The sequence below is a fragment of the Mus pahari genome, chromosome 2 (genome assembly GCF_900095145.1).
Source record: "Mus pahari chromosome 2, PAHARI_EIJ_v1.1, whole genome shotgun sequence".
Taxonomy (NCBI): Eukaryota; Metazoa; Chordata; class Mammalia; order Rodentia; family Muridae; genus Mus; species Mus pahari.
The window spans coordinates 93,640,067-93,653,575 of NC_034591.1; the positions used below are offsets into that span (position 1 = coordinate 93,640,067).

The window sequence follows — 13,509 nt, forward strand, 5'->3', positions numbered from 1 at the left end:
AGTTACTTAACTTCTTAGCATACCCACCTACAAAGTTAGAGCTGATCTTCAAATACTAAAGACAAGCATAAACAGTAAAGTGGGTTGACTGAAATACAGATGTATCAGACCACTAGTTCCACTGGAGAAGTTGGGGGAGAACAATGCTTAGTTACTGATATATGAATTGTATAAGAATTTACTTATCTTGTTTTTCCATCTAACAAACATTGAAGATACATTCTTTCTTTATAAACCTGATTTAAAATATATATATCAAACTTGACATTAAAGTAGACAAAGATCACCATAAAATTGAAATCTGTTAACTGCTTTTCCTCCCATAATGTTGTCTTTTGTACTTTTCTGTTTTCCTCTTTCCACCTGCTTGCAAATGTCTGAATACCTAAGTTGCTAGTCCCTCAGATACCTGTATACAACTATAACCTCTAAGGCATGATGTCCACTTATTTCTTTATTTTGTTTTAATTGGAAGTATCAAGGTGGTTACCTCTGCCCTATTCATCTCATTTGCTGTTCTTGCATTTTTACATTTATAAATTAATTAATGAAAGTTGTTCATGTTCTTCAGAGTAAGTTTTTATATTAAAAATGCTCTATCAAATCCAACAGTTCCTTACAGCTTGTTTATTAATTCTCTTAAGGCAGTAAGCATCTTTTCTCTACAATGAAACTGATAATTTGATTCAAGATGGCACCTTGCAGTCTTGCTTAACTATTGTGAAATGGACCATATAGAAGAGAATTGAAAACTGAATTCTTGTTCAAGCAAATGAGTTTTCAGGACTTTTCTTTTCATTGTTTTTCTTTTGATGGAATTTTTCCCAGTTCACTTCAAAGATCAGCTTATAAATGTCCTGAGATGCAAACATAAACGGAAATTAACAAAACTATAGCAAAGAGACAGGGAAAGAAAGCAAGTTGCCTTGTACATGAAATTAAAGGCAGTTCCTATACTAACCAAGATGAAGAAATAGGGTAGCTCACTCTGTGAGCCTTCTCCATAGTCATACTCAGTAAACAACAGAGGGCAATGGCGAAGCATGAAACTGAGAAGCTGCTTAAGGAGAAATGTAGAACAGCTGTGGATGGCTGTCTGTACTTGGTAAATATTTTAGTGCTAAAGTGAGTCTAGAGAAACACATAAGAATTTAGGAGAGTTTTAAAGGTTTTGCTTTCATGGTGGTACCTGAGAAGAGGGATTTGTTGTTGTTTCATTGTTTGTTTAAAAGAAAATTCTAAAATAAATAAATAAATAAAATTTAAAAAAAAAGAAAAAAAGAAAATTCTAGAGTTACAGCCTGTCTCATCCTCAGGACTGAGAACTATATCATACTGCAGCATCAATCTGCTCCTTCCCATGTTAATTAATTTTCTCTGTGTATTAACAAAATGCATGGGAGAAGAAATTTAAAGAATACAGGGCCCATTTCAGCTTACTCTTTGAACATGCATTCTCCAGTTCAGAGAAGGGGTAGCAACAGGGACAGAAGGTAGCTGGCCATATCTACAGTCAGGAAGAGTGATGAATGCTGAAATTTCTCCATTTTCTCCTTTTTCTTTAGTTGGAGAAGTTCCAACCCATGGAATGGTGATGCCTGTACTCAGAGTGGCTCTTCTCACCTCAGTAAAACTGCTCTGATAACCCCCTTATAGATAAAGACACAACCAGTAGTATGATTCCTGAGGGATTCTAAATGCAGGCAAGTTGAAAGAAAAATGGCCCATCATGCACTTCTTACTAAACATAGAGGCATTGAAAAAAGTATTCAGAATTTTAGACATTCGAATAACTCAAGGCTTCCTTGCCCTGTGTTAGCAAGCTGCTTCAGAAGAAGTTAAAGTTGTCCTCTAGATTGCAATTCCTCCTGTTTTCCTTAAACAACTTTGGTGTGATATTCCTTTCCTTCCCTCCTGTCTTTCAAAGAGATGGAACAGAATTATATTTCATTCCAATCATTAACCACCACATGTTGAAAGACAAGGTAACAGATTCTGCAGATAATAAATTTGATTATGGTCACAGAGTAACAAGTGGTAGCCCTATGTAATAATTAGCAGACATGATTCCAAGGCTCATTGTCTTCTATGATTGTACTACACACTATAGCACTCATTTATGTAGAAGCTGGCAATATAGAAAGACACCTATAAGCATATTAAAGCAATGACCCAAAGGGATAACCACCGGAACTATATATTGAATATCCCAGAATATGTAAGCATCACAGTATTTGGTCCTATCAATATGGCCAAGGGTGTTTTTCCTAGAAGAGGACATGTATGTCTTTAGTGGAAATGACTGTTTGCTTGTGAGCCTTGAATAACAGTTGTGAAGCTACAATCTTACATTCTTAGCTTGTCTATACAATGAAGAAAAATTAAGACCCATGTACAAAGTCTACTCCAGATGCCTAGAAGAAGAAAGACAAATCCACATATGATGAAATGCAATGTTGCCATCACCCCTCTTTATAAATTTGAAAAAACAAACTAAGAACCTATTATTAAGCATAATACCCACTAAAACTATTAGTAAAACAGGAACAACAAAATTAATTTGGAGCATATGATAAATTAATGAAATAGGTGGCTAGAAATGGTTCAGTGTTTAAGATTGCTTGCAGCTCTTCTAGAAAAACTAAGTTTGCTTCCCAGTACTCATGTAGAGTGGATTATAACCACTGTAATTCCAGACTCAAAGGACACGTGATCCTCCCTTCTGGACTTCACAGGTACATACCTCTCCCCTACCACCTCACATACACACACTTGACCCACACATACCTCACCCACACATCTCACACACACACACTTCACCCACACACACCTCACCCTCACCACCCCACCCACATGCACCAATAAACAAAAATAAATTAATTAATAAATATAGGGAACTCAGACAGCTCCATCAGAAAAGTTCTGCTGTTGAATTTTCAAAGAGAAGACTTGAATTCAATCTCTAAACACATGTTAAAATAAAAATGAGGTAGACAGAGAACACTGGATGGCACTGTGGGTAAGAGCTCTAAGTACCCTTCCAGAACACGGTTTTAGATGTTTGTAAACCCATCACTGAAGAAATGGACTAAGCTGGAACTCTGGGCTCAGTGGCCAACCAGGCCATTTGGCAAATTCCAAGAGAACTAAAAAAGTCAAATTCAAAACAATGTATCTACCATTCCTGAATCATAAATCTAATATTGTTCCCTGACATTCATATACCTGTCTACATTTCTACAGGAACACCTGCAAACATATACGTGCACACAAACGATCAGAAACCTGAACTTTTATGAATAAATATTAGAGAAACAGGGAATAGTCAACAAAGCTATTCTTTAGAAGAAAACAGAGGAATGACTCTGTGTCATCAGTAACATGAAAGGAGTTGGTACATACATTTTGTGTTCTTCTGCTAAGCATCATCTCAGCAGTTTGCTTTCATGCTTTTGAAGGAAGTTCTTTCAGATGGACAAGCTTGTCCACCTCCCAGGACTCCAGAACTCCAGGAGGTCTGCCAAAACTAGGAACACATATGAGACCCCAGCCCCAACACCCATGCCAGCTGAAACCCTCACAGAACCCAGCAGATGTGGGATTTATCCACCCTGCCAGAACATCATCACCCTTCCAGTCTGCTTCTCCATGTGAACCATTGGCAAGTCTGCGAACCTGCTTCCCGTCCCTGCCCAATCACCACAGCTTACCTGACTCCTAGGAGGTCCACCATAACCAGCAACACCAGGTCACAAGAATACAGGAGGCATGCTCTAATTAGGGATGTAGGAGGCCTGTCCTAACCTGAAACAGCACTGCCTGCCTCCTAGGACGCCTAATCTAACCCAGGTCACACAACTCTACCTGATTCTAAGGAGCATGGCTCCAGTCTGAAACACCTTGGCCAGTAAATGCCAAAAATGGCCAGAGAGCAAAAGGCAAGTTCAAGAACATAGAAATTATTGACATATCACTCAATAAAATTCAAGTATTAAAAAGTTTCTAACTCAAAATATCCAGGAAATTTGGGACAAAATGAAAAGAATACTACTATAACCAAAATTTAAAAAAAAATCTCTCAATCACCATAGTTGGAGACACCTAGATATTCCATAACAAAAACTAAATTTAAACAATATATTTCTACTAACCCAGCTCAACAAAGGGTACTAGAAGCAAAACTCTTAACACAAGGAGAGTAACTATATCCAAGAAAACACAAGATATAAATCATCTCACAACATATCCAAAGAACTGAATTGCACACATATAATATCATCTCCAACAACAAAAACAACAGGAATTAACAATCATTGGTTGTTAATATCTCTCAAATTCCATGGACTCAATTCCCTAATAAAGAGACACAGGGAGTTTGACCTGGGATGAATGAGAAGAGAGTGTGATGAAGGTAAATTGTATGAAGCTCCCAAATAATCAAGAGAAATTTTATATTAATAATGTGGATCATATAATAATAAATAAAATAGTGAAGTGATGAGGAAAAAGAAATAGGTCATTAAAACCAATTTAAATTAAGGGCATTTTACAACCAAGATAGCCATAGACAATTCTTTTCAACATTCTAAACATTTGCAAATATTGTACATACCCTCTTTGGTCAATGTTTAGGCAGAGTATTGAAACAGGGATAAAAAAAATTCCTCTTTTTCAGTTAATAATAAATATTACTGTATTATTTTATTTCATGTGTTCCTGTACAACAAAGACCTCATCCATTATGACACGTGAGAAAATAACCTCTGAGTAATGTCTCCATTGTCCCTTATCACTGCATAAAATAATTACTCATGTACTCACATTTATTTAGTAATGATTCATTATTTTCCTCACATTTTACAGTCTGCAACAGAAAAGTCAAAAAATGTTTACCTTTAAAAAATTCTTTTACTTCATTTCATAGCCATCACTTCATCATTTACATCATTTCAGAGCTTTCTCTTGCTCAGAATCAACTCTCATTGTGTCATCATGAAAGCATCAAGCTCTCCTTGTTTCCTCCTAGACCTCACAGACAAATGCCATGTGTTCATAGACCCACACCCTCCACCAGCCTAGTAAAGCATAATTTCCCATACATGATTCTTTTCTGTAAATGTATCTCCTTTCTTGGGTCAAGTTTCAATTTGAATTTTCTTTCTCATTCCATACTTTGATTGTCTTGGTAGGAACAGTATGTTTTGGCTCTAGAGAAAAACATCATTTTCTCTAGTGTACACAAATTGAATGTTGATTTGTCCTTTATAGAGATGAGCAATATTTTACTTTCAGCAGATAGAGAGACTAAGCGTTTTGATTTATGCAAATAAGCTACTTCAAATACATAAAACATAAGATATTGACCTCAATTCATCACTAGCACATTTCAATGTTTTTTTAAAAAGATACAGAACATCCTCATTCTTCCTTTAATTTCTTTTACAAGCCACATTAGCTGCATTTATTCACAATGATGGCAGACTGTTTACACTTAAGCAGCTTCAATACTTAAAAATAAAAGCCAATGTTAAAAACCTTTTGCTAATTTTTTTTTGAGGATTAAACCCTGTGAGTATGCCAGAGGCAACAAAATTATTACAGCTAGTGCTCAAAATAAAACTATTTAGCATACATCTTTCCCAATTAAAAATGGGATAATAATTCCACCAGAGTTCCCCACTAAGAATATTGCTAATGTTTTCAAATGGTCTTGATGTGTGCCAACAATTTATATTCCCCAGCTTGCTTAGAAGGATTTTTTAAAGTAGCAATGATGGTATCCTAGTGATAGCCTAACATTAGGTTCTTGGGAAGCAAAATTTCTAGCCTGCTACAAGAAGAAACAAAGTTTTACACAGGTTTATTTAGCAGACATTTCTAAACAGGTACATGACTATCTCTGTCCGAAAGGTTGATTTCAAACTTATGAGTTTAGATTTCTTGGTTTTTACTGGGTAACAGGGCTATCTGTACACTACTATACCTCTCCCTTTTCTTAGCTACTGAGTCATATCTTTGCTAGATGAATTTTGACCCCTCAACTCTTTCTATGTTTTTCTAATATTCATATTCTACAACTATACAACTCTGTGGAATCTATACCAATTCATTTGTTCAGAAACTAATTGCCTAGTTTTTTGTCAATCTATACTGAGAGCTTCTCCTTCTTCTACCCTCATTCACCCAGGGTTTCACACATGTCCCAGCCATTGCCTGTCTCTAGAATAAGTCTTCTGAGTTTCAAAGTCCTTGACCATGCAGTTTCAATCTCCCAGATACCTTCCTGTAACTAAAATTTTCTCAATCATTTCTTTGTACTTAAAAACAAAACAAAACAAAAAACAGGTTATAATATTTTAAGCCTAGGGTACCTTAAACCATATGGGAAAGATCAAAGTGAGAGTATATGAAAATAAAATACAATTTGAAACAAGAAATAAATCATAGTTGTATATTAAAGTAGTAAATATACATTCAAAAACCTTTCCCTCCATTGGGTAAATGTAATTTTTATACAGAAACTATGATATGACATCTGTTTTATTCTTGCTTTCTTATAACATTAAGTTTTTGTATATTAGTCCCAGTGCTATGTAAACCTTTTCTTATGATTTAATTCCATGTCCTGGAAGGAATAACAAGGCTTACTTGGAACTCTGAGCAGCACAAGGGCCTCTGTTTTGCTGATATGAATGGCATCCTTATGGAAGGTCTAGCTGATAATTAATCTGCTTTAAACACAAAATTTATCAAAAGCATCTATATAATAAACAATTATATCTATAATCTACCTCCAGGATGATGTTCAAGGTTATTGTGAGTACGTGACAAAAAACTTACACCTATTCTTTGTTCACTTTCCATTTTCTTACCACTTACATTATCCTAGAATATTTATTTGTTTTCTTAACTATGTTAGTCAAATTTCTGGTATTTCAAGAAATACCTGAGATGATAACTTATAGAGAGAAAATGGTATTTATTAATCACAAATTTTGAAATCTCAATTCATGATTAATTTATCTTATTCCTTTCCTTAACAGCTGGGCACTCATACTCTTTTATTCTCAGACATTTGAACAAATATCACTCTCTGATAGAACCCCAGTAATGACTGCACTAAACAATAAAAAGTTTCTTTGACAAAGGTAGATAATAGCACAAATCTATCAGCATAATTATCTAGAAGGCAGTGGCCATTTAGCAAAATGTTAATTGTCCAATAGTCTATGACTTCTCTGGCTATAACTATGTTAAATTTATATTTAATAATGAAATAATAGAAATAATAGATTTAATAAATAAAAACATTGAATTCCTTCCTAAATACCAATTAAAATGCAGTTAAAGTCACCCATAAAGAGTTTTCTACCATTGCACCACTGGGACATCTTGCTTGGCAGGCAGCATTATAATCTACATGGCAGAGTATATGTATAACATCATTTATACCTTTTTCTTACCACAGCCATATAGCACCATCCAGGATAATTAAACCTAACCAGCAAATAGAGCATTTCTTGGTCTATTGAAGATTATCATTACTATGTCCTGCATCTAAATTTTGCAGCAATTTCAGAATGTTATCATTTTTCTTTACAGTTGATCAATGTTTTCTACCATATGTGTAGCATATTTTTATATAACTTTCATAAGTTGATTAATATCTGGGTAGATTCCATTCCTTAGCAATAGTCATAGATGTGCAGAAATCTCTGTAGTAAGAAAGCTCTTAGTTTATATTCCTAGAAGTAAGATTGTATAGTAGTTATGCATTTATGCATTTGAAAAACATTCATATTGAAACATAAATTCCCTTCACCTTTTTATACTAGCACTATTAGTGTATGAGTCACTTTCCCTACATCCACAGTAGCATTTGTCATTTTTTATATACATGGTTATGGCCATGGCAATGTTTAAAGTGGATTAAAACCAAGTTTAATAATGTTGAACATTAAGGATGTTGAACGTATCTTAAAGCATTTACTAGCTAATTGCAATTATTATTTTGAAGATTAATGTTATTTTGTATAGTTGATTTTTAAAAAAAAATTAAAAGGTTGTTTCCTTGAAGTTGAGTTTTTTGAGTTCTTGTAATAAATTTAGACAATAATTCTATGTCAGAGGTATAGCTATAAAATACTTTCCCTTACTCGGTATGATGCATATTTACTTAGCTGACAGTTCTAATAGTAGCATTACTTTCTTTCCTTCTTTCCTTCTTATTTTGTACAAAAGTTTTTTATTTTCATGAGATTCCATTTGTCAGTTGTTGATCTTATTTCCTGCCCTTCTTCAGTCCTGTTTCAAAAGTGCTTTTCTGTTCCTATAAAGTAGGGAGTGTATTACCTACCTTTTAAGGCACCAATTTCAATGCCTCATCAATTTGGAGTGTAGTTTTTACATAACATGAGAAATCTAGTTTTCTCTTTCACTGTGTTAAATTCTGTTTCCTGTATCATTTGGAAGACATTTTTTTCCAATATGTAATAGATATTGGCATTTTGTCTTAACTAAGACCTCTGGAATTACATGGAGTTATAGTTGGGTCTACCATTCAATGTCATTAATCTGTGTTTTAATTATAATGGCTTTGTAGCATAATTTGGAGTATGTGTAGTTATAACCCCAGCAATATTTATTTTGTTCAGGAAAACAGTGACTGTGCTTGATTATTTCTAACTCTGAATAAATTTTGAAATTTCTTTTCAATATCTGTGAAAAAAGTCTCCTGTATATTCATTGAGATTATACTGAATCTTTAAATTGATATGGTAGGACAACCAATTTTCAAGATTAGTTCTTGAGATCCATGATCATGTAAGATCTGTCACCATCTGTTGTCTTTCTTAATTTCTTTCTTTGGTATCTAAAGACATTTTATATAAAAGTATAAATAACAATATCTGCTTCATTTAGGATCTAATACAGAAAGGGCTAAGAAATGGTTTCCATTACTAAGTATTAAGAAACATCACTTTCACCTCCTTTGCATTAGTGCAGACAAATACTTAGTTTTATATACTTTATATAAATACACTGACACTGTTAGATAGATAGATAGATAGATAGATAGATAGATAGATAGATAGATAGATGATAGATAGATGATAGATAGATATAGATATAGATGTATGGATTTTGTTAAATTGATATGTTGTCAGAAAACATACACAATGTCATTATTTGGTCAGTGAGATCATATAACTGAAATATTTAAGCTTAGAACTCATATGGAGATCTCTCTTCTGAATGCAGCAGAGGCAGCTGAGCTCTCCAGAGGACTCTCCACACCACAGATCCTCTGGATCACGGTCATCGGGATCACAGATGAGTGGAACACAATCAATTCCAGAGAATCCAGCAGGGGCTTGTGCCAGCAGGAACAGGGACAAAGGAACACTGCCCACCCAGAGGTGGGGTTCCAGTTTGGTGGCTGCCACCCCTGCCATCTCTCTTCCGAACACCAGTGGAGACAGCTGAGCACTTAGCAGGACTCTCCACACCACAGGTCCTTGAGATCACAGGTCCTCTGGATCACGCAGGGAGAGTCAGTGTACAGGGAGGGCTCTGACCCTAGGACTCAGAAGGAGGATCACAGCTCCAGATACCTGCCTTTTAAGAGGAGAGCTTGCCTGCAGAGAGTGCTCTGACCAAGGGGATGCAGGGGAGAGTTGGATTCCCAGGAGTGCTGACAGGGGCTAACAGAATCACAGGAGGATCAAACTCCAGCCAGAGACAACTTGAAAATTAACATTAGAGATTTCCAGATGGCAAAAGGCAAACATAAGAATCTTACTAACAGAAACCAAGAACACGGGGCACCATCAGAACCTAGTACGTCAACCACAGTGAGTCCTGGATACCCCAACACACCCGAAAAGCAAGATGTGGATTTAAAAGCATATCTCATGATGGTGGTAGAAGATTTGAAGAAGGACATTAATAACTCACTCAAAGAAATACGGGAGAACAATGCTATCCAAGTAGAAGCCCTTAAAGAGGAAGCACAAAAATTCCTCAAGGAATTACAGGAGACCACTGCTAAACAGGAAGAAGTTCTTAAAGAACTAAGGGCAAGCACTACTAAACAGGTAGAAGAAACACAAAAATCCCTTAAATAATTACAGGATAACACACACACAAAAAAACAGGGGATGGATTGAACAAAATCATTAAGGATCTGCAAAAGGAAGTAGAAACAATTAAGAAAACCCAAAGGGAGACAACTCTGGAGATAGAAACCCTAGGAAAGAAATCAGGAACCATAGATGTGAGTATTAGCAACAGAATACAAGAGATGGAAGAGAGAATATCAGGTACAGAAGATTCCATAGGGAACATAGACACAACAATCAAAGAAAATGCAAAATGCAAAAAGATCCTATCTCCAAACATCCAGGAAATCTAGGACACAATGAGAAAGCCAAACCTACAGATATTAAGAGTAGATGAGAATGAAGATTTTCAAATTAAAGGGTCAGCAAACATCTTCAACAAAATTATAGAAGAAAACTTCCCAAACCTAAAGAAAGAGATGCCCATGAACATACAAGAAGCCTACAGAACCCCAAATAGACTGGACCAGAAAAGAAATTCCTCCCAACACATAATAATCAGAACAACAAATGTACTAAATAAAGACAGAATATTAATAACATATAAAGGCAGGCATATTAGAATTACTCCAGACTTCTCACCAGAGAAAATGAAAGCCAGAAGATCCTGGTGAGATGAGAAAGAAATTAGGGAAACAAGACCCTTCACAATAGTCACAAAAAATATAAAATACCTTGGTGTGACTTTAACTAAGGAGATGAAAGAACAGTATAACAAAAACTTCAAGTCTCTGAAGAAAGAAATTGAAGTTCTCAAAAAATGGAAAGATCTCCCATGCTCATGGATCAGCAGGATTAATATAGTAAAAGTGGCTACCCTGCCAAAAGCAATCTACAGGTTCAATGCAATCCCCATCAAAATTCCAACCCAATTCTTCACTGAATTAGAAGGGGCAATATGCAAATTCATCTGTTATAATAAAAAACCTAGGATAGCAAAAACTATACTCAACAGTAAAAGAACCTCTGGTGGAATCACCATGCCTAACCTCAAGCTGTACTACAGAGCAATTGTGCTAAAAACTTCATGGTACTGGTACAGTGACAGACAGGTAGATCAGTGGAACAGAATTGAAGACCCAGAAATGAACCCACAGACCTGTGGTTACCTGATCTTTTACAAAGGAGCTAAAACCATCCAGTGGAAAAAAGACAGCATTTTCAACAAATAGTGCTGGCACAACTGGCTGTTAGCATGCAGAAGAATACGAATTGATCCATTCTTATATCCTTGTACAAAACTCAAAGCTCAGTGGATCAAAGACCTCCACATAAAACCAGAGACACTGAAATATATAGAGGAGAAAGTTGGGAAAAGCCTTGAAGAAATGGGCACAGGGGAAAAATTCCTTAACAGAACAGCAATGGCCTGTGCTGTAAGATCAAGAATCAACAAATGGGACCTCATGAAATTCCAAAGCTTCTGTAAAGCTAAAGATACTATCAATAAGACAAAGAGGCCACCAACAGACTGGGAATGAATTTTCTGCTTGTGGACGTTGTACATCGTGGTGCGCACTAGGCTCCGCACCACGATGTACAACGTCCACAAGCATCCCTCAACAGAGGAATGGATACAGAAAATGTGGTACATTTACACAATGGAGTACTACTNAGCTATTAAAAACAANGNATTTATGAAATTCTTAGGCAAATGGATGNATCTGGAGGATATCATCCTGAGTGAGGTAACCCAATCACAAAAGAACTCACTTGATATGCACTCACTGATAAGTGGATATTANCCCAGAAACCTAGTATATCCAAGATACAATCTCCAAAACACAAGAAAATCAAGAATAAGGAAGACCAACACATGGATACTTCTTTCCTCCTTAAATTAGGGAATAAAATACCCATGAAGAAGTGGCAGAGAAAAAGTTTGGAGCTGACTCGAAAGGATGGACCATCCAGAGACTGCCCCACCTGGGGGGTCCATCCTGTAATCATCCACCAAACACAGACACTATTGCTTATGCCAGCATGGTCTTACTGAAAAGACACTTATATAGCTATCTCTGTGAGGCTATGCCAATGCCTGGTAAATATAGAAATGGATGCCCACAGTCATCTATAGCATAGAACACAGAGACCGCAATGGAGGAGCTAGAGAAATTACCCAAGGAGCTGTAGGGGTTTGCAACCCTATAGGTGAAACTACAATATGAACTAATCAGTACCCCCAGAGCTCGTGTCTCTAGCTGCATATATAGCAGAAGATGGCCTAGTTAGTCATTGTTGGGAAGAGATGCCCCTTGGTCTTGCAAACTTTATATGACCCATACAGGGGAATGCCAGGGCCAAGAAGTGGGAGTGGGTGGGTAGCGAAGCAGGGTGGGGGGAGGGTATAGGGGACATTCGGGATAGCATTTGAAGTGTAAATGAAGAAAATATCTAATAAAATAAGTTTAAAAAAAGAAATCATATGGATTTGAGAGTTTATAAAATTGCAAACAACCTTAGGTCAAAGTATTTTTGTAAGGAAGAAAATGAATGGGAATTCTATTATCCAGAAAATATAAAAGCATAACAGACTTGAAGCAATGTACAGATTCAATGCAATTCCTATCAAAATTACAACACAATTCTTTAAAGACCTTGAAAGAGCAATTCTTAATTTCATTTTAAAAAAACCCAACATAGGTAAAACAATCCTGTAGAATAAAAACCATTTGGAGGCATCACCATCCCTGATTTAAAGCTGGACTGCAGAGTAATATTAATAAAATCTGCATGGAATTGGCATAAAATGAATGGCTTATCAATGGAATAAAATCAAAGGTACATAAATAATTCCACGCGCCTACAGTCACTTGATTTTTGAAAAAGGATGCAAAGCCATACAACAGCAGAAAGAATCTGTGACAAGTGGTGCTTGTCTAACTGGTTGCCTTTGTGTAGAAGAATGTAAATAGATCCATATCTGGCACGCTGCACAAAACTCAAATCCACATAAATCTAAAATCATGACATAAAACTGAGTACACTAATCTAAGAGAATAGGAAGTGGAGAATAACCTTGAACACATTGGCAGAAGAGACCCCATTCTAAGTAGAACACCAGTGGCTCAGGCAATAAGATCCACAATTAATAAATAGTACCTCATGAAACCGAAAAGCTTCTGTAAGGTAAAAGACACCAACAACTAGACAAAACAATAGTATACAGAATTGGAAAAAAAAAACTTTACCAACCCTATATCCAACAGAAGTCTAATATCCAACATATTTTCTAAAAAAAACTCAAGGAATTAGACAACAAACCAAATAACCCAATAAAGACAAAGGATACAGAGCTAGACAGACAATCCTAAATTGAAAATCTCTAATGACCAAGAAGCACTTAGAAAAAATGTTCAACCTCCTTAGTCATCAGGGAAATGTAAGT

General features: G+C 35.8%; 1 pseudogene; it reads left to right on the plus strand.

The window, feature by feature from the left end:
- The first annotated feature begins 1,033 nt into the window (after positions 1-1,033).
- Positions 1,034-13,509, plus strand: part of LOC110316843 — a 117,945-nt pseudogene continuing 105,469 nt past the window's right edge.